Source organism: Halichoerus grypus, chromosome 1 (genome assembly GCF_964656455.1).
Source record: "Halichoerus grypus chromosome 1, mHalGry1.hap1.1, whole genome shotgun sequence".
NCBI classification, from domain to species: Eukaryota; Metazoa; Chordata; class Mammalia; order Carnivora; family Phocidae; genus Halichoerus; species Halichoerus grypus.
This window is the reverse complement of record NC_135712.1, coordinates 101,146,179-101,172,821: the sequence shown is the minus strand read 5'-3', so window position 1 is coordinate 101,172,821 and position 26,643 is coordinate 101,146,179. Positions and strand designations below refer to the sequence as shown.

Below are 26,643 nucleotides of genomic sequence, written 5' to 3'. Positions count from 1 at the left end.
CTTTTCTGAATGTAGATTAGCAGAAGAAAATATTTGTGAAACTAGTTCCTTTGCTATAGTGACTCTGTTAAGGGATTGATTGTGGGTGACCGGTGAAAGAATTCACCCAAGGCAAAACAAAGGAGATGGAAGTTTATTGACTACAATGCAAGGGAGCTGTGGGCAGGACAGCAAAGGAGAGACTGTCTGCCAGGAGACAGTGATGGGGAGCAATAATTACGAGGGAAAGTGAGGAGGTATGGGAACGTATGGCCTTTTCCTTATTTGGTGACTGTCTGGTTGTAAGTAGCCTGTTGGTCAGCTACGACTTATAGATATTTTGAGGTGGGTTGCCTAATTAATGAGCCTGTTTGCATTCAGCCCGGTGGTCACTGTGGGCCCTTTTACCTTACTCAGGCTTCTATTACTCAAGCCTGTTTTCTAAAAGTGGCCTCTACATTGGTAATGAATACTCTTGTTTTTTATTGATCCTTTCCATCCCAGGGATAGGCACTATTTTTCTTCGTCTCTGTCTGCTGTGCCGTTTGTTATCTTGTTCTATGTCCTGAGATTGTGGCTTTGTGACCACTGAGAATATTCCGTCTGGCCTCTCAACCCAAAGATGCACCTACTGGGGTGCATTTTGGTGGCCAGTTGAATAGACAAGGATTCTGAGACACAAAGTCACAAGCAGCATTCTCTTTGTCCAACTATGCCAGCTCTCAGAGGATTTCGTGATAGGAGGTCCTGGTCTGTAAGGGGCTTTTGTCATCTCAACCTCTGTTGTTTTGTTAGTGCTGAAAAAAGTCCCATTACAGGAGCCTCTGCCTGCGGTCACAGATTAGTGGGTCTGCGCCTGTAGTTATCTCATGTTCTTGTGGGAAATGGGAAACACTATTTTCACCATACCATTCTTACCACCTGTAGCAATGAAGGCCTTTGCTTTCTTAGACTGTCTTTGGGAGCAAACTTTCTGGGATCTTGTGAGGTCTGCATTTTTTTTTTTTGCACTCTCCTGTGGGATGGCTTTTTCATCTTTGGTCAAGCCATAAAAGGCTTCTTGTTTTGACTTGCTATTAAGATTAATAGACCCTACTTATCAATGGCCAGATGATGAATCCTTTGAATTGGACAAACTTCTGTATTTGAATTTTTTTAAAAAAGAGAGCGCTCCTCTAAACAATGGTCTTTTTGGTACCTATGGAAAGACCAAATTAAAAAGTGGACACAGGGCGCCTGGGTGGCTCAGTTGGTTAAGCAACTGCCTTCGGCTCAGGTCATGATCCTGGAGTCCCGGGATCGAGTCCCGCATCGGGCTGCCTGCTCAGCGGGGAGTCTGCTTCTTCCTCTGACTCTCCCCCTCTCATGCTCTCTCTCTATCACTGTCTCTCTCAATAAATAAATAAAAATCTTTTAAAAATAAATAAATAAATAAAAAATAAAAAGTGGACACAAAGGTATAATAAGTAGCCTTAAAGGCTCTCTTCACAAGATGAAGGAACAGAAATTTGAGTTAAGACAAAAATCAATATTCACATCCAACGTAAATTCCCATCCCCAAAACCTGACCCCATCTGCCTGTTTTAATTTCCCTTTCCTTACAAGATTTATAAAGAACACTCTGGCCTAATCTCTAGGCCCAAACTATACAGGTTACTCATGTAAATGCTGAAAGCCAGAAAGTAAATTTAGCAGAAGCATCTAGGACAGGCAGTAGGGCTCACTTGCCTATTTCCTACCACCCCTACTTTCCAGGGCTCTGAAATCAGCCAGCTTCAGACCTTCTAATGCAAGCTCCTTTGTGGAGCTATCCTAGACCCCACACACAAAGAACTCATGTCCCCTGAACAGCAACAGATCTTTGAAATTATAAAGCCTTTCTACCTCCACTTTCAGAATATCTTTCCAAATTTAGAGAGGAGTTAGAAAGATTAGTGTCCATTCACAACCCAAAGATGGAAACTGATGGAAACAGATGACCAAAATTCCTCCTAGGCCCTCCTAAAAATGATCAGCTGAAGGCTAGCATTCAGGGGCTGATAAAAGCCAAGGTTGAACTGTACACTCAGAAAAAAGGTTTTTGTTAAAACACTTTATACAGACTTTTACAAAAGCATAATTATTTTGATTCCCACCTTAGTTGGAAATCTCCCTGATGTAAAGAAGCAAGTTTACCTGGAAAGATGGGTCAGTCCCTTGATATTCAGGCTGTAATCCAGTTCTTTAGGAGTATTGGAAACCACTGTTTTCGTCTTGCAGCTCTATACAAAACCAGAAATGTGACTCTTAGAAGCAGTTCAGAGCCCATCTATCTTTACCAATTCCCAGACCTCTTGTATTCATCTCAAAATGCTTGCAGATATTGGGACGTTGGAAATGGAATTTTCCTGCACTTCAGAAAAAGAAGGAATTATTTAAATTACCTTAGACCTCCGATAATAGGCCAATATTCCCCCAAAACTCCACCTCTGGAGGAAACTTGAATACTTTCTCTGTGCCTTTGTTCTGTAGATTTTCCACACCCTTCTCTAAGACCTAAGAGCCACTCTGAAATGCAAACATTAGGGAGAGGTTTCTCATTAGTAGGGTTAAAAAAAAAAGAGGTAGTATTTGGAAATTGGGCAAATGAAAAATCTTCTCCCCAAATATTGGTAATTGTAAAATCTATGTTTGTGTCTGTTTGTATGTTTATGTGTATCTATAAATGTATGTTGTAGATGTGTGATATTTTTCTACCTCCAGATTGTATTGCCAAAATTAATTTGTGAAAGAGCTCTATTTAATTGGCTTAGACAGGGGTCCCTGGGTGGCCCAGTCTGTTAAGCGTCCAACTCTTGGTTTTTGGCTCAGGTCAGATCTCAGGGTTGTGAGATTGAGCCCCGAGACGGGCTCTGCGCTTAATCTGGAGTCCACTTAAGATTTTCTCTCCCTCTCCCTCTGTCCCTCCTGCTTGTGCTCTCTCTCTAAAATAAATAAATAAATATTTTTAAAAAATAAACAATTGGCTTAAACAAAAATATTTACAAAAATATTTAGTATTCATAAAAATTCTGAAAAAAATATAACTGAGTAACAGAAACTAACCCAAATGCTTTTCAAGTTCACCTGATCTAGGATAATCTTTGGTAAATAAAAGCTACTTGAAATGTATTGGTTTAATTAATAAGACATGTTTTCAGAGTTACCAACATTAAGTGTGATGCAGATAGACAACTACATGGGTTTACTGATCAAATTCATATTATCTCTGTTACAGAATTTGTCAGCAAAACATGAAGTTTTCATAACTAATCTGAACATAATTATTAAGAACAAGTGAATTAAGTAGATGTAAGGCTGAAGTTCATAAATGAACTTTTCAGCAATATTTTTGGCTACCGAAATAGTTTCCCCAAATCTTTTTGGTTCTTTAAAACCCTAGAGTTTTACTAAGTTAAGTTAGATGATGGAAATTCATAAAATATATAGATCATTTCCAACTAACTTAAATACTGAAACATTAATTACTGAAAATAAATTTATCTACTTTATCTTCTTATTACAGAGAAACTAAAGATGTTAGTTTGTTAGTAAACATATCTTGTGCCACAATGAAAGATTGTACTATTAAAAGGGGGTACATACTTCTAGGAAGTATGAAATGTATTCATAAATTTGCCCATCTAAAGAATGCTGGTATAACTAACAGTTTACAATTTCTTATTTCTTAGTTTTTACTAGAAATTAAAGTTTCTACGCGTTGAGAATTCTAATATATGTAATTAAAACTGCTAGAAATAACGAGGGACACATTTCTATATGCAAAGAAAACAAGATGTGTACTTTTTGCATTTCTATACACCACCAAGACAGAAGAAAGAGAAATTAAGGAGTCGATCCCATTTACAATTGCACCCAAAACCTTAAGATACCTAGGAATAAATCTAACCAAAGAGGCAAAGGATCTATGCTCAGAAAACTATAGAATACTCATGAAAGAAATTGAGGAAGACACAAAGAAATGGAAAAACCTCCCATGCTCATGGATTGGAAGAACAAATATTGTGAAAATGTCTATGCTACCCAGAGCACTCTACACATTTAATGCAATCCCTATCAAAATACCGTCAACTTTTTTCAAAGAAATAGAACAGATAATCCTAAAATTTGTATGGAACCAGAAAAGACCCTGAATAACCAGAGGAATGTTGAAAAAGAAAATCAAAGTTGGTGGCATCACAATTCCAGACTTCAAGCTCTATTACAAAGCTGTAATCATCAAGACAGTATGGTACTGGCACAAAAACAGACCCAGAGATCAATGGAACAGAATAGAGAGCCCAGAAATGGACCCTCAACTCTATGGTCAACTAATCTTCGACAAAGCAGGAAAGAATGTCCAATGGAAAAAAGACAGTCTCTTCAACAAATGGTGTTGGGAAAATAGGACAGCCACATGCAGAAGAATGAAACTGGACCATTTCCTTACACCACACACAAAAATAGACTCAAAATGGATGAAAGACCTCAATGTGAGACAGGAATCCAACAAAATCCTTGAGGAGAACACAGGAAGCAACCTCTTCAACCTCAGCCACAGCAACTTCTTCCTAGACACATCGCCAAAGGCAAGGGAAGCAAGGGCAAAAATCAACTATTGGGACTTCAAGATTAAAAAGCTTTTGCACAGCAAAGGAAACAGTCAACAAAACCAAAAGACAACCGACAGAATAGGAGAAGACATTTGCAAATGACATATCAGATAAAGGGCTAGTATCCAAAATCTATAAAGAACTTATCAAACTCAACACCCAAAGAACTAATCCAATCAAGAAATGGGCAGAAGACATGAACAGACATTTCTGCAAAGAAGACATCCAAATGGCCAACAGACACATGAAAAAGCGCTCAACATCACTCGGCATCGGGGAAATCCAAATCAAAACCTCAATGAGATACCGCCTCACACCAGTCAGAATGGCTAAAATTAACAAGTCAGGAAATGACAGATGTTGGTGGGGTTGCGGAGAAAGGGGAACCCTCCTACACTGTTGGTGGGAATGCAAGCTGGTGCAGCCACTCTGGAAAACAGTATGGAGGTTCCTCAAAAAATTGAAAATAGAGCTACCCTACGACCCAGCAATTGCACTACTGGGTATTTACCCCAAAGATACAAATGTAGGGATCTGAAGGGGTACGTGCACCCCAATGTTTATAGCAGCAATGTCCACAATAGCTAAACTATGGAATGAGCCTAGATGTCCATCAACAGATGAATGGATAAAGAAGATGTGAGATATATATATATATATATATATATATATATATATATACACACACACAATGGAATATTATGCAGTCATCAAAAAAATGAAATCTTGCCATTTGCAATGATGTGGATGGAACTAGAGGGTATTATGCTAAGCAAAATAAGTCAATCAGAGAAAGAAAAGTATCATATGATCTCACTGATACAAGGAATTTGAGAAACAAGACAGGCTCATAGGGGAAGGGAGAGAAAAATGAAACAAGACGAAATCAGAGAGGGAGACAAACCATAAGAGACTCTTAATCTCAGGAAACAAACTGAGGGTTGCTGGAGTGGGGGGGGGTGGGAGGGATAGGGTGGCTGGGTGATGGATATTGGGGAGGGCATGTGCTATGGTGAGCACTGTGAATTGTGTAAGACTGATGAAACAGACCTGTACCCTTGAAACAAATAATACATTATACATTAATAAAAAAAATTTTTTTTAAAAAAAGATGTGTACTTTTAGTAAGAAAAAGTATGAGGAATAGAGTTACATTTTTGTTGAGGGAAAATAAAGTAATTTTGTCCTAAAGCAAAGCTGATTATCTCTGAATGGGAGAGAACTAGGGACAAACTAAAACACCTGTAGAAAGTTGTAGGTTTACAAAAAAGGAATCTTGGAAAAGGAATGTTATATGCGATCAAGCTGGATAAGATTGAATTCATTTGATACAAAGGTTTTAAAAATAAGCTTTAATATCAATAATGTACTTATATGAAACTGGAACTTAGATTATTGGTCTGCTCCTGATAAGAGATTGTAAAGGGTCTTTCCTCACCTTTTGGGTATGGCCTAGAACAAAGAATTTGTATTTAATCAAAGTGATTTCCTGTGTTCCATGCTGTTTTCATCAGGTTTTTGATTATACTAAAGTAAACCTAGTCATCTCAATATTAAAAGAACTAAGTTTTGCTCAGAACTATGTAGCCTTTTATATTTGCCTTTGAAATCTTTAAGTGTCACTTAGTTAAGTAGATAACTAAGTATTTCACAGTGACCTATGATCCTATTTAGTCAATTGTCCAAACATTTTGGTATTTTTGATAAAGTTTCCAAAATAAAATTCTTTTAAAAAAATGTTATTAAGTTTTTAATTTTAATTCCAGTTTAGTTAACATACAGTTTTATATTAGTTTTAGGTGTACAATATAGTGATTCAACGATTCTATACATTACTCAGTGCACGTTAAGTGTACTCTCAATCACCTTCACCTATTTCACTCTTCCCCCACTCACCTCCTTTCTGGTAACCATCTCTAGTTAAGAGTCTGTTTCTTGTTTTGTCTCTCTTTTCTTTTTCCTTTGTTTGTTTTGTTTCTTAAATTCCACATATGAGTGAAATCATATGGAATTTGTCTTTCTTTGACTGATTTTGCTTAGCATTATACTCCCTAGCTCCATCCATGTTGCAAATGGTAATACTCATTTTTTACGGCTGAATAATATTCCTGTGTGTATATGTGTGTGTGTGTGTGTGTGTATAATATAGGACCTCTTCTTCATCCATTCATCTATTGATGGACACTTGGGCTGCTTTCATAATTTGGCTATTGTAAATAATGCTGTAAGAAACATAGGGGTGCATATACCCTTTCAAATTAGTGTTTTTGTATTCTTTGAGTAAATACCCAGTAGTGTGATTACTGGATAGTGGTGTAGTTCTATTTTAAATTGTTTGAGGAACCTCCATATTCTTTTCCACAGTGGCTGCACCAGTTTGCATTCCCACCTACGGTGCACTAGTGTTCCCTTTTCCCCACATCCTTGCCAAGACTTATTGTTTCTTTAAAATCAAATTCTTTTTTTTTTTTAAGGATTTTTATTTATTATTTGACAGAGAGAGAGAGAGAGACAGTGAAAGAGGGAACACAAGCAGGGGGAGTGGGAGAGGGAGAAGCAGGCTTCCTGCTGAGCAGGAAGCCCGATGCGGGGCTCGATCCCAGGACCCTGGGATCATGACCTGAGCTGAAGGCAGACACTTAACAACTGAGCCACCCAGGCACCCCTAAAATCAAATTCTTAATGAAGTTATTTTTTGACCCAGAAGAAATTTGGGGATATTTAAGAAGGTCCCAAGAACATCTTAAAAGATTTGTTAAACTAATTAGGCTTATTTGGTATATTACACAGGAAGCATTGTCAAATAAGTGATGCTAAACCTTCTTAGATTTTATTTGTGAAGATATATGTTATTAAAATAAGTGTTCTAGAAAATGTATGAAATTTTAAAAAATTTTGTTTGTCTTGGTATGATGTTAGCACTTGTAATTCCTTGTAATTCTAGTTATTATCTTGAAGCATTGTGTATCACAGAAATAACTGAATTTCCTTGTCAATTGCATCACAGTGAACTCTCAGCAGATCTTTAATCATGGACATTTTTAAGTCTTTTGTCATTTATAGATAGTTATTGTTTTACTCTGATAATCTTGCAAGTGTGTTTTATCTTCAGAGATTCTGGAAAGGACTTTTGACAAATACAGGTTCTGATAACCTGAAGTTCACAAAACTGAATTGGGTAAGAATTTCTGGAACTAGGGGAGAAACTGGATTCAAGCAAAAAAGAATTAATAACATGGGACTGAATGAACTGAAGAGTCTAATTGTAACTTTTATGATTTTTTTGTTTGAAACATTGCTGACTTTTCTTGAATTTTCTAAAGATTTATTTATTTATTTTCGAGAGAGAGAAAGAGAGAGAGAGTAGGGGAGGAGAGAGGGGGAGGAAGAGAGAAAATTAAGCAAGCTCCGTGCCAAGCGTGGAGCCTGGTGTGGGGCTCTATCTCATGATCCAAGATCATGACCTGAGCCAAAATCAAGTGTTGGATGCTTAACCAACTGAGTCATCCAGGCACCCCAGAAATATTACTGATTTTTAAAAATGTTTTTTCTTTCCAGATTTAAGGAAACTTTTTCTCTTAAGCTGATTATGACTTACAGCAAACTGATAAAATATACCTTTATGAACAAACTGAAACATTTATATTTTTCTTCCTACCCAATCCCTCCAGAATTCAGGAACTCTCAGTGAGCATTCTTATATTTTCATAATATATTTATTTGCATAAGTTCAATAATAATCTATTGTCCTTGTAACAGAACACACACACAATTATAAACATTGGTTATATTACCAAGGCTTTGACTGGAATGTCATATTTGAGAGAGACATTCATAGACTCAGATATGAACAAACAGCTTTAAGAAACTAAGGTTGACTTTATGGAGCTAATAAAACCCCTTGGAAAAACAGCCTGGTACCTTGTTTACAGAGTTTCCAGCAGCCTTACCGGGTGAGTAAGGAGGTCACTTTCTGGCAGATGCAGGAACCTCAGGATATTTTGGGAACCTTGAGAAGAGGAGTTTACCCAAATCTATAGGTATTGCAGGTGAATCTGATGGCAAATCTTTGGCTTGGCTTCCTGGCCTGGAGAGACTTTTAAAAGTTCAATATGAAACTCCTTAAGAGAGCTTCCATCAGAGGAGACTTTATTAAAAAGAGCCTACATGGTCAACCACTATTCTTGTCATGCTTATGTAAATAATCAGGTCAAGTTTATTGAAACTAGATTTCTTTTGCAAAAAAATTAGTCTTAATTTGGCTCTCTTTGGTGGAAATAAGGGTAATTTTAGAGAGAAAAAGTATGTTTCAATAACATACCTTTGTGGTTATTAGATTTTAGTTCTGATTGTCTTTGAGGATTTGTTGTTTGCCTACAAAGTGGGCTGGATCCTAAATTCTTCTGGTTTCCTCAAATATCTGGCTATGACTCCCCAAATTAATGATTCCAATTCTCTTGCATCCTTTTGATTTAGAATCATTGAAAACTGAAACTGCTTTTTTTCCTGAAGTCCTGCAAACTGAAGCTAGACAACTTGATATAAACTTCAGAAAATTGCTAAAATAGCTCATGTTTAGACAATGTTCAATCCTGTTGCCATGTGGGCCTCTCAGAAAGATCACCAGAGACATTCAAACTGCAAACCAAGAAAATCTTTCAGATTGGCACTGCCTGCCCTCACTTTCTCTGAAGATGCTTTGATCCTGACATCTAGAAATCTTGACTGGCTCCCACCTAGGCTCAAAAACTAGTTTATAATCTGCTCCAATCATTAACCTTTGTTTTTCTTTTATTTCTATAAAAATGCCTCTTATTAATTACCTGATCGCTTATACAATATAGGCCTGAACTTGGGAGTCCACCTGCAAGATCACCTCCTGAAATGAGACACAAATGTTTAACTGAACTGACATATTCTCAAGACAGAGACTGGTTCAATGAGATATAAAGCAGTCTATCAACTTAGCTTCTGGATTTTGAAACTTTTTTAGTTTCAAAGATGAAACTGAAGGGGGACAAAATATACCAACCCCAAATATGCCTGCCTCTATGACATACTGATTATTTTAAGCTGGTTATTTTTAAGGAACTGCCAACACAAGAGAAGCTCTGAAAATCTCATGGAGGTTACCTTCTTGTAAGAGACATTTACATTTATAAGGGAAATCTCCATTTGTAAGGGTGTGTCCCTCTCTGTACCAGGAAGAGGAGGATATCTAAATCTAGAACTCTTATCAGTGCAGAAGGCAGGGACTTACATCTACATTACAACCTTACACTTGTTTACTGTGCTTTTCCTGGTAACCTCCCATAACTGATTCTCCACCCCCAACATCTCCTTTTGCCTTTAGCTGAGGATGGTGTTTAAAATGATACCTTTAGCCATTTGGGGGAGTTACTCAGTTTTCCTGGGTCTCTCTCATGTATACAGAAGGTATACATGTTCTTAACCTTTTGTTTAGTTTTCTTCTGTTAATCTTATATCAATTTAATTGCTAGATCAGCCAAAGAACCTAGAAAGGTAGAAGGTAAAATTTTCTTCCCCTACAATTTGTCTGTCTATCTATCTATCCAGATAGATGGAAACATAGATTTAAACTCAGAGAATATGTATCTTTTTGTGAACCATTTCTTCCTACTATATTTACCCCTAATACTCCAGTCTGTTTGAACTGTTAAAAGATAATGAGGCATATTTATACTTTTTTTAAGTTTATTTGGGCAAAAATTGATTAGAATCAAGCAGCACCACACTGGAAGTGGTCAGGGATGCTCCATTGACAGAAGCAGGAAGAGATCTTTATAGAGAAAGTGTGGAAGTGAGGTAAGGAAATTATTTGATTGGTTATAACTTAAGTTTATTTAAGTTTAAATCTTAAATTTAAAATTGCCTTATTTGGAAAAGCCTAGCTGGCTGGGTGTGATTGGTTGTCCTTTGGTTTTGATTTCTTAATGTTGAAGTATTTACAGTCTTAGGTTTTGGTTTGCTTATGTAGAATGCCAAGGTATTAAAACCACCTCAGTCTAATGGCCTCCTTGTTTACTTAATATAACATTACTAAGAACAGGTAGATCTGTTACATAACCACAGTGCAGTTATCAACTTTAACATATTTAATATTGATAATAATTTTATTTCCTAATCTACCATGCACAGTCCAATTTTGTCAATTGACCCAATAATATATTTTATAGCAATTTTTTCCCCTTCAGCACAGGATTCAGTCTAGGATCAGGCATTATATTTAGTTGTCACATCTTTTTAGTCTCTCTCTATTTTTTTTAAGATATCTCCCATGTATATATGAAGTATCATGTTAATATACTTCTGTTTATTTTTCTTGTGTTAATCTGTCTTTTATTATGGGGCTTCTTAGCCACAAAAACCTGAAAGGTACAGGGAAAATTGTTTCCCTCTCTACAGTGTAAGATACCATAAGACCCTGCAAATACTCTCCTTTTCATCAAAAATTTCCCTCTTGGGCTGCCTGGGTAGTGCAGTCAGTTAAGTGGCCGACTCTTGGTTTCAGCCAGGTTATGATCTCAGGTTATGAGCTCAAGCCCCACGTTAGGCTCTACGCTCAGTCAGACTCTGCGTTCAGTGTGGGGTCTGCTTGGGATTCTCTCTTCCTCGCCATCTCTCCCTCCTATTCATGCTGTCTCTCCCTCTTTCTAAAATAAATAAATACATCTTAAAAAAAAATTTCCCCCTAGATTTAGCATTTATTAATGATTTGTAGCTGAACCAATCTTTACTGTTTTGGTTGAAAAATGAAGATTTTCCCATTCAAGCACTCTTTTCATATTAACAAGTCAGCACTTTCTTATGCCTGCAGTGCATGAAATTGTGCTTCTCTCTCCACCCTCATTAACATTTACTATCTTTTGCCTCACTTTGTAGGTTAGAAAGTACATCATAATTTTTGTGTTTCTAGGTTATTAATAAGGTAATTTTAATTTTGTTCATTAAATTATCTATTCATATTATATCTACTTTTATCAAGAGCTTTGTGTTTTATATATCTGCATGAGGTATATATATTTTAATGCTGTTAACCTATTCTCATATTTGTGACAGTTATTTTTCTAGTTTGTTATTTGCATTTTGATTTTGTTTATACTTTTACCTTATATCTAAATATTTTTTATATTGGGGGCACCTGGGTGGTTCAGTCAATTAAGCATCTGACTCTTGATTTTGGCTCAGGTCATGATCTCAGGGTCATGAGATCCAGCCCTGCATCTGACTCTGCTCTGGGTGTGGAGCTGGCATGAGATTCTCTCTCTCCTTCTCCCTCTGCCCCCCCAGCCCAGAAAAGTGGGCTCTTTCTCTAAAAAATAAATAAATAAATATTTTTTTGTATTGAGTCAAATATATCCATGTTTTCCTTTGTGATTTTTTCCATTATATAATAATTAGAAAGTCTGTTTTATGGAGTACATAATAAATTCCATAATCAATACTTTAGTGTTGAGTATATTCATGCTGCCTATATTGAAAGGGACTTTGTGTGTGTGTGTGTGTGTGCTCACGTGCACACGGAAAAGAAGAGATAAGGAATTATGGTGATTAGTTCCAAAGATAATTTCATAATAGTAACATTATTAATACTGGAACTGCTAGTGAAAAAGATTGTGTGTGTGTTTATAAGAACTCTTTTAACTCCAGGATCATTCACAACTTTCTCCTTAGGGTCAGGTGTAGTTAAAAGGTATGTGGAATTTAAGAAACAAACCAGAGGATCATAGGGGAAGGGAGGGAAAAATAAAATAAGATGAAGTCAGAGAAGGAGACAAACCATAAGAGACTATTAACTGAGGACACGAACAGGGTTGCTGGAAGGGAGGTGGGTGGGGGAATGGGGTAACTGGGTGATGGGCATTAAGGAGGGCACTTGATGTAATGAGCACTGGGTGTTATATGCAACTAATGAATAACTGAACTCTACATCTGAAACTAATGATACAATATATGTTAACTAATTGAATTTAAATAAAATAAGTTTTTAAAAAGGTAATAAGACAACATGAAGCAAAAGATTAGTTGCTGTTATTTATTTTTATGAAAGACCAAATGGGGTAAAGATGCCCTCTAGTGGAAGGTTAGGTCCTCTCTACAGTCAAACTGAAAGCATAAAAAATCTGCTATCATTTTATAAAATACTTATGCAATTGAGATGTGGGGTTTTTGCTTTCTTTCTGAACAATAGAATCAATAACAGAATTAAAAAATTAATTCTCTTACATAAGAAATTATATTCCTATTCATATGTTCTTCCTGGATGGATTTTATTTATCTTAATTACTTCTATGGTATATTATCCTATAAATAGGAAAAAACAAATTGTCACAGTCTGTTTCTTTTTTGAAAAAAGAATTGGTCACTCTTTATTGACAAGTATATCTACTCTTATAAGTTTATACAAGTAAATATTGACATGTTTAATAGATAATGTGAGTGTGTTATCAGAATTTGCTTTAATTTTATGAAAGAAATTGTTTTAATATTGTGAAAGTAAATAGTTTGTAAAGTTATCAAAAGAGCTAATGATAAATATTAGAAAAGGAAGATGTTGACAGAAATGTTTATTATATGACTTTAGGTGTTGATGTGTTTGAAAAAGAGATAAAAGGATAAAGGATTTGGGTGTGTAGGGTTAATTTTGTGGTCTTTAAAAAAAAACATTCTGGGCCGATTGGATATCCATCTGGACAAAGAAAAAGAATCTTAACTCCCCCCTCACACCATAGAGAAAAATTGATTCCAAGTGGATTGCAGATCTAAATGTGAAAGGTAAAACATAAAGAAGAAAACAGTCATCTTCAGAATAACAAATATTTCTCAAACTGTATACAAAGAGCACTAACTACAAAGGAAAACGTTGATAATTGTACTCAATGAAAATTAAGAACTTCTTTAAATATAAACCACTACTAAAGGGAGTGAAAAAGCAAATCACACCCTGGGAGAAGACATTTGAATTACATGTATTCAATAAAGGACTCATCGGGAGGGAATATGTAAGGAATTCTTATAAATCTAAGAAAAAGAACATAGTAGAAAAATGGACAACTTAATAGGGACTTTACAAAAAAATTCTAGTGACCAATAAACTTATGAAAATGTGTTCAACTTCCTTAGTCATCAGGGAAAGTAAACTTAAACCACAGTGTGATAAATAGCACTATAACGAGGTTTGAGCTGGGGCACCTGCTTGGCTCAGTTGGGTGAGCGTCTGCCTTCGGCTCCGGCCGATTTCAGCGTGCTGGGATCGAACCCCACGTCGGGCTCCGTGGGGACCCTGCTTCTCCCTCTGACTCTGCTTCCCTCTCTCTCTCTGTCTCTCATGCATAAATAAATAAGACCTTAAAAAAAAAAAACCCAGAACTGCACTGGTAAATGTTGGACAATGGGCTTTCTAGAGGGGGAAAAGAAAGTATGGTGTGTGTATCACAAATTGACAAATAATAATAAATGAAATATAAATGTATTCTTTATTCTAAATTCCATATAGCCAATTGATTTTTATTGAATGCTTTTATTGACTTTTGCTGAACTCTGGTATCCATATCTGTTTGTAATTCAACCATGCTTTGATAAATTTTTTAGCTATTCACAACAATATCAGCTACAAATATGACAATTTTGAGTTTAACCAGCGTTATTAACATTTCCCCATCACTTTCTTAAGTCTATATAAATCAACAGTACAATAAATCAAGCCCTGATAAGTAACATTTCTCAGTTTCTATGGTGTAAACTCTCCACTGTAGTCAATTTCATATTACCCACAAGATATTGCTGAGGAGATGCATGTCAGTGCAGCATTATATAGTATTTCCACCATACAAATACAACTGATGTAAATAACCTTAGTAGCACTGATGATAGTCAGTTGTAGTAAAATAGGAGATATTGAAATTTGAATACTTATTACCTTTGTTTTAATATAACTTACTTAAATTTATATATAATTTAATTTTTAATAATGATTGTGTTTAACACCTACCTCTCAAAATTATTGAAAATTTAACCGTTGGCTCCTGAGAGCTGGTATGAGCCAACTCTAGCATACTCTTCAACCTACCAGAAGAAAAAAGAGCCAATACCAAGTGAGGCCCTATGACCTGACAATTCAATTCCTAGATATATGACAGAAATGCACACATATATTCACCAAAGATATATACAAGAATGTATTCTATTCATAATAGCCCTAAGCTAAAAGCAACCCCAAAGTCCATCAATAATAGAATAGAATAATAGAATAGATAAATAAATCACAGTGTATTCAGTGAGAATAAATCAACTATCATTTCATATTACATATACCAATATGGATGAATCTCATAAATGTAATGTTGAGTGAAAGAAGCCAGACCCAAGGCATACATACTGCATGTTTACATTTATATAAAGTTCAGAAACAGGCAAAATTAATCTACAATATAAAGTTCAGGAGAGTAAATACCTCTTGGGGTTAGGGCTCAAGGGGGTCATCTAGTGTCCTGGTTATGTTCTTTTTCTTAACCTAATCTTTTTTTTTTAAGTAATCTCTACCCCCAGTGTGGGGCTTGAACTCATAACCGCAAGATCAACAGGCACATGCTCTATCAACTGAGCCAGCCGAGTACTCCGTGTTCTTTTTCTTATCTAGAATTGTTTATACAGATGTGTCCAGTTTGTGAACATTCATCAAACTGTACAACTTGATACCTGTGTGCTTTTCCGTGGTTGTTGCATTTCAATAAAGCATTTACTTTAAAACATTTTTATTTTATCTTTTAAAAGATTTTACTTATTTAACAGAGAGAGAGCGAGAACAAGCAGGGGGAGCGGCAGGCAGAGGGAGAGGGAGAAGCAGACTCCCCGCTGAGCAGGGAGCCCGATGCGGGGCTCGATCCCAGGACCCTGGGATTATGACCTGAGCCGAAGGCAGACGCTTAACCAACTGAGCCACCCGTGTGCCCACCTTAAAACATTTTTAAATGCACTCTCTCAATTTCAAAAAAATAAAACTGACCTAACTGATAATTCCAAGGTAAAAGTAAATTGGTTGATTTAATTATATCTGAAGGAGTAGGGGAGTAGAAACCTGACGGCTAATGGCATCCCATTATTTAACCATGAGACCATGTGAAAGGAATTTATACCTTTTGTGACTCAATCCTTTCTACTACAAGACAATAGTATTGGTGAATTACACGAACCAGAAAATGATTGAAAGGAAAAGCTTATCAAATATCTGTATTAACCTTAAAAATATCTAAATGCTTTATGAAGCTAAATTATGTTAGAGAGTGCTATATCCAAAAAAATTCTATGTTTTCCCTAAAAATATGGTTTCAATGATAAGAGTGAAGTAGCCATTTAAAAAGTTTTCAAAGACATAATAACCTTATTCATTTTTGCCTTTGGCCTGGATCCAGAGGGGAAAACAGCTGGAGGCCAATAAAATAAAAAGCAAAGGAGTGCTTCTTGGTGAAAGATATGGGTAAATGGTTAAATGAATATTGGAAATGGAGTGAAGGTTCCATCAGCTGTAAACACGGGGGAAAGCAAGAAGCAGCTTTCTGCTGAGTGGAAGTTAATAGCATATGTTGCAGATAAAAATATTTTCCAAAGATTATTAATTCCTATAGACACCTACATTTTCAAATTAGTATCAAATTAATTTTGAAGGCTTTCTCCTCCCATAGATAGTATATCAAAATATTATGTAAAAAAAGACATTTGATTCTATTGCTACACAAAGACCCTCCTAGAAGTTACTGCTACAGCACATTTCACATTTCATAAATTTTTATCTCCGCTTTGACCTCAACTTGCCTTTCTGTGTAAGTTACTTAGCAGAACTTGGCTTAAGAATATGTGATATGTCTAAAAGAGTATTCGTTTTAGATGGATGTGATGGAAAGAGATCCATTCTTGAAGATTCCTGTGAGGTTTACGTTTTGGTCAAGGGGGAGCACCACCACCGAGCACCAGTTTGGCAATAATCCTACACATCTCCTTTGAAAAGATCTCAGAATTTTAATCAACAATCAAAGATCTTGGAATTCTTTTAGACACTTTGGCTCTGCACACCTAACCAAGTTAATAAATGTGAACACGGGGCTCAGATCAACTGAACAACCAGATGCAGACACCGCTTGGCTAAGTCAAATAAGTTTTATGTATTTAGAAGTGCAGCATGAAGTCAGGGCGGGTAGGGTATATAGTGGAGAGATCAGTTCTCATTTCCTGTGAACAGACAGAAGTGCTTCCCCTTGAATAGCCCTCAAAAAGGCCACACCAGCAGACATACCACTGGGGATGGTCAATCTGAGTAAATGAAGTTCATATCCTACCTTTCAAAACTCAGCTGCCCCATCAAAAGGAATGAGATTTTGCCATTTGCAACGACGTGGATGGAACTGGAGGGTGTTATGCTGAGCGAAATAAGTCAATCAGAGAAAGACATGTATCATATGACCTCACTGATATGAGGAATTCTTAATCTCAGGAAACAAACTGAGGGTTGCTGGAGTAGTGGGGGGTGGGAGGGATGGGGTGGCTGGGTGATAGACATTGGGGAGGGTATGTGCTATGGTGAGCGCTGTGAATTTTGCAAGACTGTTGAATCACAGATCTGTACCTCTGAAACAAATAATACAATATATGTTAAGAAAAAAAAAAGAAGAAGAAGATAGCAGGAGGGGAAGAATGAAGGGGGGGAAGTCAGAGGGGGAGATGAACCATGAGAGACGATGGACTCTGAAAAACAAACAAGGTTCTAGAGGGGAGGGGGTGGGAGGATGGGTTAGCCTGGTGATGGGTATTAAAGAGGGTGCATTCTGCATGGAGCACTGGGTGTTATATGCAAACAATGAATCATGGAACACTACATCAAAACTAATGATGTAATGTATGGTGATTAACATAACAATAAAAAAATTAAAAAAGCTCAGCTGCCACTTCAGACCCCGTCTTTTTTTTTTTTTTTTTAAGATCTTATTTATTTATTTGACAGAGAGACACAGTGAGAGAAGGAACACAAGCAGGGGGAGTGGGAGAGGGAGAAGCAGGCTCCCTGCCGAGCAGGGAGCCCAACGTGGGGCTCAATCCCAGGACCCTGGGATCATGACCCGAGCGGAAGGCAGACGCCCAATGACTGAACCACCCAGGTGCCCCCAGACCCAGTCTTAAACACATGGTGCCAAAGCAGTCTAGGACGTGGTCTTGCTTGGGGACATGCTGGAGACAGCTGCACCATGGCCAGGGATATCTCATCTGTCCCAGAGTCGTATGACACATATAAGCTTGCAAGTGTAGAGTACGTAGTACTTGTACTCTTAAATAAACTTGGCATTCATTACTCTAACCTCTGAAAGCTAAAACAGCTTGGGCCAGATAACATCCTGATTTCCATGCTGGGGAGCAGAGCAAGAATCCGTTACCCTGATGGCCCGGGAGTCATGTTAATGCACCACTGGACCAACACCAGGGGCCTAGTATACAAGTCCAGATTTACTTAGGTTGACAAGGAATCATAAGACTGAAGAAGGAGGGGCGCTTCGGTGGCTCAGTCGTTAAGCTTCTGCCTGCAGCTCAGGTCATGATCACAGGGTCCTGGGATCCAGCCCCGCATCGGGCTCCCTGCTCAGCGGGAAGCCTGCTTCTCCCTCTCCCTCCACCCCTGCTTGTGTTCCCTCTCTCACTGTGTCTCTCTCTCTGTCAAATAAATAAAATCTTAAAAAAAAAAAAAGAAGACCGAAGAAGGAAAAAAAAGACCGCCAAATATCTGCCCCAGCCATAGACTATCCATTATGTAGTCACTGGCCATTATAAGACAACTTTTCTACATCATTATTTTCTATGTGGTTTTGTTTTACTTCATTCATTTGTTTTTGCCTTCTAAACCTCTTCATTGAGATATGAAGAGAATTCTATCTAGTCATCCTTTCATCAGGTGAAATAACCATTTGCTTTGGATATGTCCTTCCTTTCAACCCAGTTTTGTTTTTTTTAAGTTTTTATTTATTTGTTAGAGAGAGAGAGAGACAGAGAGCACACACACAAGCAGGGGGGGTGGGAGGCAGAGGGAGAAGTAGGTTCCCTGATGAGCAAGGAGCCCGATGCAGGATTCGATCCCAGGACCCTGGGATCATGACCCGAGCCGACTGAGCCACCCAGGCATCCCTGAACCCAATTTTAAATGATAGGATGCAAAGTTGGAGTGTCTCCATGCAATCCCAGCAATTCGGGTTCATCATTGGATTAATCCATAATGTTTTAATCGGGAAGAATTGCTAGATGTTACACATCTCTGCCTAAAGCTTAGCTTACCTTAACTATTTTTTTGTGCTGAAACTCTTATTCAACCTGGATCATTCTGCTAAGGCAGAGAGCTGATTAGAATCAGGAGCCAGGTTCAAACCCTGGCTTTACCACTTTCTAGTTTTGTAATCTTTGTTAGGTTCCATAGACCTTGGAAGGCAGCTATGCTCACCACTATACCACCAACGCGGTCCCATAGACCTTGAACTTTGCTTTCCTCATCAGTAAGGTGGGATTAACTCTACGTCATGGATTTGTAATGACAGTTAAGATAACGTTTGGAACCTTGACTAGAACTGTGCTTGACACATAGTCTATGTTCAGTAAATATAAATCGAGTCTAAATCTGACAGTTTGGTCTTTTGGAATATGTAGCATATGCCAAAATTCTTTATCATCCACAATTTTTACTGCCAGGGATGGGTTTTACTGAAAACCTTTAAATTTCAGCAATAAATTAATTGCTAGGATTTTAGAGGATGAGTTTGTTATGTTCTGAACAGAAATAAAAATGCTTGCAGCTAAAAGCATTTCCTTGTATGTGAAACTAAGGCTTGTGACTACATGCTAGGCAACTCACAAATACATATCATATTCTGGACCACCACTTATTTTCTTGGAAGCTTCTTGAGAAAATTAATGAGTATATCCAAGAGTTTGTTGAACTCAAGTAAATTTCCACTGAGCTGTTTGCTTGCTCACTTTGTTAGATGGATTAAAGGTTATGGGAGAGGGGCAGAGTTGACAGTGCGGTTGATGGACTAGGAAACAGAGCCTGCACAATAATGCAGGCAAGGAAAATCACTCCACATAGGGATTAAGATTTTAATTGGTTTCTCAAGGTACTTGCAGACTCTATTCAGGAGCTAATTCTGAATTTTAAAGGAATACTGGAGGAGTGCAGCCATGACCATTTAGGGCTTTCTATTTTACATTTATAAATATTAATTGAACACATTACCACTGTCTAAAAATGGTCTAATAAATATTTACCAAGATTAGCCAGCTATTAGACTTCTTAACTTAGTGCTTCCAACTGTGTTAATTTTGGCAATGAATGTGCAAATTATTAAGCTCGTTTAAGGATTCTAAACTTGGAAGGGGCAGAGATAGGGAAATAGGAGGAGTTCTTTGAAAATTAGCAAGAAAGGGACAGGACAGTAGCGAGCAATGGCTCAACAACTTTCCATCTCTAGTTGCTGCCCAGTCTCTGTCCGCTCACGTGATCTAGGCTGACCTAATTACAGGCACCAGCCCTGAACTTCTGAGCTAATTGATGCAAAGAAGCAGGGACTGCTGGAAGCTCTACAGGTGTCACCTAGTCGAGTTCCCAGGGGAGCAGGGACCACAATGCTAGCAGCAATAGCTGTGTCCCTGGTGCATCCCACAGAGTGATGTCTTTGTGGGCTTGACTGGGTGAGTTGGCTCTGCTGTGTGATGTTGGGTGGTGTTCCTGGCTGCATGGCCCAAGTCTGGTCCTCCAACTTCCTTTGCCTTTTGGGGCCTACCAAGAGCATGTTCACAAATTCCTTTCTGCTAAATAAGCCAGAATCAGTTTTTCTTGCTTGTAACTAGGAATATTATGTGATGGAGCAATTAAGTCAATTTTTAAAAAAACAATGTTAGGCTATCAAAATTTCCATGGATTGGATTTGGTGTGGCCAATTTGAGACCCCCCCCCCCGATAAATTATAAACTCCTTTATAAACGAAGTGGGAGAACAGAAAATATGAACAGAATCCATACAAGTTAGGTTTCTTCATTTTTTTCTCCTCATTGTCAAAGTAATACATCATCCTAATTTTTTAAGATGGTGTTTTTAATAGAGGAATACTTATCTAATAATTCTTTAACAGATTGTCATAGGTTCAAAGAAAAGGCAAGGGTTGAGGTGGAATAGCTGATGCATGGGGCACACACAATTAGTGTGCTGGATCTCTTGGCACACTATGGTGTTCATGAAAGCTGGCTGGAGAATGCATATTTCCTAATGCCTGGAAAAATAGTGTAGCCTGGTGAGAAAGACAAAGGAGACTTTTCCCTTTCTTTCCTTTAACACTCATGCCAATAATAAATGTTGTCTATTTTAAGCAAAACATTGTGCTAGCAATCTGGAAAAACTCAAAGAAGTAGGAGCTACCTGAATACCCTTGAAGGAAACATTTATTCATTCATCTTTCAAATGTTTATTACATGCTACTGTATTAGATACAATGGATACAAAGGTACACAAAGTACAGCCCTTGTCCCCCAAGGCTTATGGTTAACAAGTCCCATCATTCCCATGACACCTGTGTGGCCTGGTGATACACAGGAACCTATTAAATATATTTATTTACTTACTGGGTTATTTATTTTTGGCTAACATTTTAGACATGTCCAACCAATTTCCATAGCCTATGATTTTTGAAAAAAAAATTGATATTCATTTGCAGCATCTCGAGTTTGCAGAGTTAAGCAGTATATAATCAGCAAGTTATAAATAAATTCAGATTATACATGTATGTTCCCAAAGGTGACATGTATAAGTACATTAACTAAAAGCATGTATCTAAAATAATGATTAACTTCATGGGGCGCCTGGGTGGCTCAGTTGGTTAAGTCTCTGATTCTTGATTTCAGCTCAGGTCATGACCTCAGGGTTGTGAGATTGAGCCCAGAATGGGGAGGGAGGCTCTCCTTCTCCCTCTGCTCCTCCCCCCGCCCCTGCTTGCACACATGCGTGTTCTCTCTCTCTCTCAAAAAATAAAATAAAATTATGACTAACCTCTTTTTAAAATGCAGAAATATAAAATTATACTTTCTTTTTAAATGAAGAGATTATATACTTCAAAAATCAAATTTGGCTTATATCAGAGATGGATGACAGCTACAGGATTGTACTCTTCAAAGCCAATTACCTAATTTTTTTGTAATAGCAATGACATTAAAAGGAAAATTACCCCCGCGTTTTAATTGCCAATCTAGCATTGAAGAAAGTTCTGCAAAAAGGTAATGCAACTTTTGAAAGGCTTCAAACTCCAAATTAAAATCTGCTAGGTTCAGATTAAAATCGGGAATGCTGCAGATGAAAAAGAAAGATACAGTTTATTGGATGGAATAAAAAGTTGTTGACATTTCTTTGAATCTTGAACTACTAAATTTCATTTCTCTAAATATTTCTTTCTATTAGTTTTTCTTAGTGGTGCAAGTTATCTCAAATAGTTTGTAAAGTTCTTCTCTACAAAACACTTCTATTTGCTGTGGAACAAAAACTGTTCTGCATTGACTTAACAATATATATGTTTTTGCTATAAAATTGTATCATGGCAGACATCTAACAATTTTCCACTAAGACAAAACGGTATAATATTTTTGTTCTATCAGCATTGCATTTAAAAAATGTTAATGTTAAACACAAAGAACCATTATCTTATTTGGCTATGAGATACTGAGTTGGAAAAACCTACTTTTGTGTTTCTCCTATACTCTCACATTCTGCCACACTCATAACTTCTGATATTTCTGGTCACCAAATGTGTGGAGGGTTCCCCATATCCAGCAATTCTCCAGGACACCTGCTGGGTGTCCTACAATTTAACTCAATTCTGGCACTATCAACCTGGAGACAATGCCAGAAGATAGTGTCAGATCCCACAGGTTGGGGGCTCAGTCCCACAAGACCGCTCTCACCCCACTTCAGATGTCAATCTCAAGCGGTAGGTCCTCAGCTTACCCACAATTTCTGTCCGATATGGCTACAAATCAGTGGTTACCACCACCCACTTCCCAGATTCACAGAACTGAGTAGCTCACAGAACTCAGGGAAACAACTTATGTCATCAATTTATTAAAGGATATGATTGAGGATACAGATAAACATTCATATGAAAAGATACATAGGGCTAAGTGTAGCAGGGTCCTGAGCACAGGAGCTTCTGTCCCCATGGAATTAGGGTGCATCGCTCTCCCAGTACATGGATATGCTTACCTACCTGCAAGCTCTCTGAAACCCTTACTGTTGGGATTGTATAGAGGCTTCCCTCACATAAGCAGATAAATTATTAACTCCATTTCCAGCCCTTCTCCCCCTCTGGAGGATGGGGGTCGGTGAAACTAAAGATTTCAAGCTTCTAATAATGACTTGGTCTTTCTGATAACCAGCCCCCATCCAGGAACCAAAGAGGATCCCACCCAGAGTCGCCTCAATAGAACAAAAAATGCTCCTAGTGCTCTTATCATTTAGGTATTTACAAGGGTTTTAGGAGTCCTGTGTCAGGGACTGGGGATGAAGACCAATTATATATTTCTTATTATGCATCTCATTGTCACAGATATAATTTAAATCTTTTATTAAGAGAGAAAGCCTATAAACAGAACGCAGAATTTGAAGTTTAAAGGTTGAAGAACCACAAAAGGTGAAATCCAATCAAGTGGTTTAGCAACTTGGAAAGAGGTTAAAAGCACTTAAATATCTTAAAATCTGAGTCAAAATCTGGGCTTCCCCTCTTTCTAGGTATCATACTTTTGCTAAGTGAGCTTCAATTCCTTCACCTGTCAAATAGGGATCACCACCAACTTCTTAGGGTTGTTGTGAAAATTAAATTAAATAGTGAGTGTAAGGTGTCTGGCTTGTCACATGGTAATTTAACAAATATCTGTTCTGTATCTTTCTCTCCTCTAAGAGTTTAAGATCTAGTTGGGACTATATGCTGTACACCCAGGAGGGGGTAAAGAAAAATCCAAGAGTTAAGCCACAACTCACATGCATGGAGGTGGTTGGAGAAGATGATCTTTAATGTCCCTTCCAGCTCGAAACATCGATTATTCTGTGACAGCTGTATGAGAAGTGGCATGGGGCAGTGCATGATGAATTGGCAATCGGGAAGTGCAGACAGTAAGTGCTGTGATGTCGAAGAAGGGAGCATCTGCCCTGGGCTGGGATGGTTTTGGAAGACCATTAAAAAATTCTGAGCCATCTCAGCGACAACAAAAGCCCAATTCAATTAGGAGAGCAACTGGCAAGAGTCTGATTATAATACAAATGCAGGCCTAGCTGAGGAGAATAAGAAACAAAATACTGGAGAGAAGGAAGAAAGGAAAATGCAGTGTCAGCAATTTGGTTTCTGAAACACACAAAGAATATTAAGTAGCTATCGTGCTTTTCATCCTTACAATAGTCTTTTAAGGTGGGCAGAGTGTATCAGCCCTGCTGAGAATCTCCCAGGAGTAAGGAATTTGTTAGAAATGTGTTTGGTTATAGGGGCGCCTGCGTGGCTCAGTTGTTAAGCGTCTGCCTTCGGCTCGGGTCATAATCCCAGGGTCCTGGGATTGAGCCCCACGTCGAGCCCCACGTCGAGCCCCACGTCGAGCCCCACATCGAGCCCCACATCGGGCTCCCTTCTCCGCGGGAAGCCTGCTTCTCCCTCTCCCACTCCCCCTGCTTGTGTTCCCTCTCTCGCTGTGTCTCTCTCTGTCAAATAAAATAAATAAAATCTAAAAAAAAAAAAAAGAAAGAAATGTGTTTGGTTACAAATAAGAGATAACCTGCCCAGCATTGTTAAACTGCTTAAATAAATAAAAAAAATTTTTTTTTCTTAAATAGAAAGAACTCTAAAGGTGAATAGTCCAGGGTTGGAGCCATCTCATAATAACACAGTCAAGACACAGCTTCTTTCTAGCTCTCTGCCTCAGCATCCTTAGCGTGATGGCATATGCCCTCACTGCTTGTTGCCTTCTGGTCAAGATATGGCACCACATTTGCATTCCAGAGAGGAAGCAGACAGAAAGGCAAAGGAGCAAAGAATGAGGGCAAAATGGCATATCCATTGAGCCTGTGCCTCTTTATTAAGAAAGCTGAAGTTCTCCTGGAAGATTGTCCAATAGACTTCCCCTTCTAACCTGCTGGCCAATATTGTATCTCATGGTTGTTCCGAGTCCTAAGGACACTGGGGAGAAGGGGTTCGTCAGCCAACCAACAGTGTAGACAAAAGTACTGAAGCCTTGTGAAAAAAATTACTATGAGAGCTAGAAGCGAGGAGTTGTTTTCCTTAAACAGAAAATTTTACCTATTCTTTAAATAAATCAGACATTTTAAAACTTTGTAATAATTGTAGATGCACATGCACTTGTAAGAAATAGCACAGAAAGACCGCCTGAACCCTTTAAGCTGTCCCCGCAAAGGGTTACATCTTGCAAAACTGTGAGTACAATATCACAACTAGGATATTGACTTGGATATAATCAAAACACAGATCATTTCCATCACCACAAGGATCCTTCATGGTGTCCTTTTAGAGCTGCACCTACTTCCCTCCTGCCCTTTCCTTCATTCTTAATTTCTGGCAACCACTCATCTGTTCTCCAGCTCTCTAATTTTGTCATTTCGAGAATGTTACATAAATGGAATCATATGGTATATAACCTTTTTGGAAATGGCTTTTTCACTCAGCATAATTCTCTGGAGAAGCTGGAGATTCACCCAGGTTGTCCTTTGTACAATAGTTTGTTTCTTCATGGCTGAATGGTATTTCATCATGTAGATTTAAGACAGTTTATTCACTCTTTGAAAGATATCTGGGTACTTAGGCTATTGCAAAACAAAACCAAAAAAAAAAAAAAAAAGCTGCTATATACATTTGTGTACAGGTCTTTATGTGAACATAAGTTTTAATTTCATTGGGATAACTGCCTAGGAGTACAATAGCTAGATTGTATGATAGTTGCATTTTTGGCTTTTTAAGAAACTGCTAAGTTGTTTCCTAGAGTGACTATACCATTTTGTATTCCCACCAGCAGTGTGTGAGTAATCCAGGTTCTTTGCATCCTTGCCAGCATATGGTACTATCACTATTTTTTTATTTTAGCCATTTTGATAGATGGATAGTAATATCTCGTGTTTTTAATTGGCATATTCCTAAAGGCTGATGATGTTCAACATCTTCATATCTGCTTTTTTGACTACGGGATATCTTCTTCAGTGAAATGTGTCTTCATGGTTTTTTTGCCCATTTTCTAATTGGATTGTTTTTTCACTTATAAATTTTGAGAGTTCTTTATTTTATTTATTATTTTTAAAGTTTATTTTTTTTAAAACCACATCCAATGTGGGTCTCAAACCCATGACTCCAAGATCGAGAAGTTCACTCTCTTCCAACTGAGCCAGTCAGGAGCCTCAAGAGTTCTTTATATGTTCAAGATCCTGGTCTTTGGTTGGATTATGGTTTGAACATATTTTCTCCCACTCTGTGGCTTGCTTTTTATCCTCTTAACAGGGTCTTTCACAGAGCAAGTTTTTGATTTTGATGATGTCCAACTTATCAATTTTTTCTTTTATGGATCATGCTTTTGGAGTCAAGTATAAGAATTCTTTGCCTAGTCCTAGATCCCAAAGATTTTTTTTTTCTGAAATTTTTTATAAAAGTTCCATAGTTTTACATCTCATCTTAAATTTGTGATCCATTTTGAGTTAATTTTTATGGGCGGTGTGAAACTTAAGTCCAGGTTTGTTTGTTTGTTTGTTTGTTTGTTTATTTATTTATGTTTCTGGATGGATATGCACTTGTTCCAGCGCCATTTGTTGAAAAGACTATCTTTCTTCCACTGAATTTCTTTTATACTTTTTCAAAAATCATTTGGGCATATTTGTGGGGGTCTATTTCTGGTTTCTTTATTTTGTTCCAGTGATCCATATGTCTATCCCTCCACCAATACCACACAGTCTTGAATGTTA

At 37.6% G+C, this 26,643-nt stretch overlaps 1 protein-coding gene across 3 annotated transcripts in view; it reads left to right on the top strand.

Moving 5' to 3' along the window:
* Positions 1 to 26,643, top strand: part of NMD3 (NMD3 ribosome export adaptor) — a 131,543-nt gene that overhangs the window by 63,405 nt on the left and 41,495 nt on the right. The window lies entirely within an intron of this gene.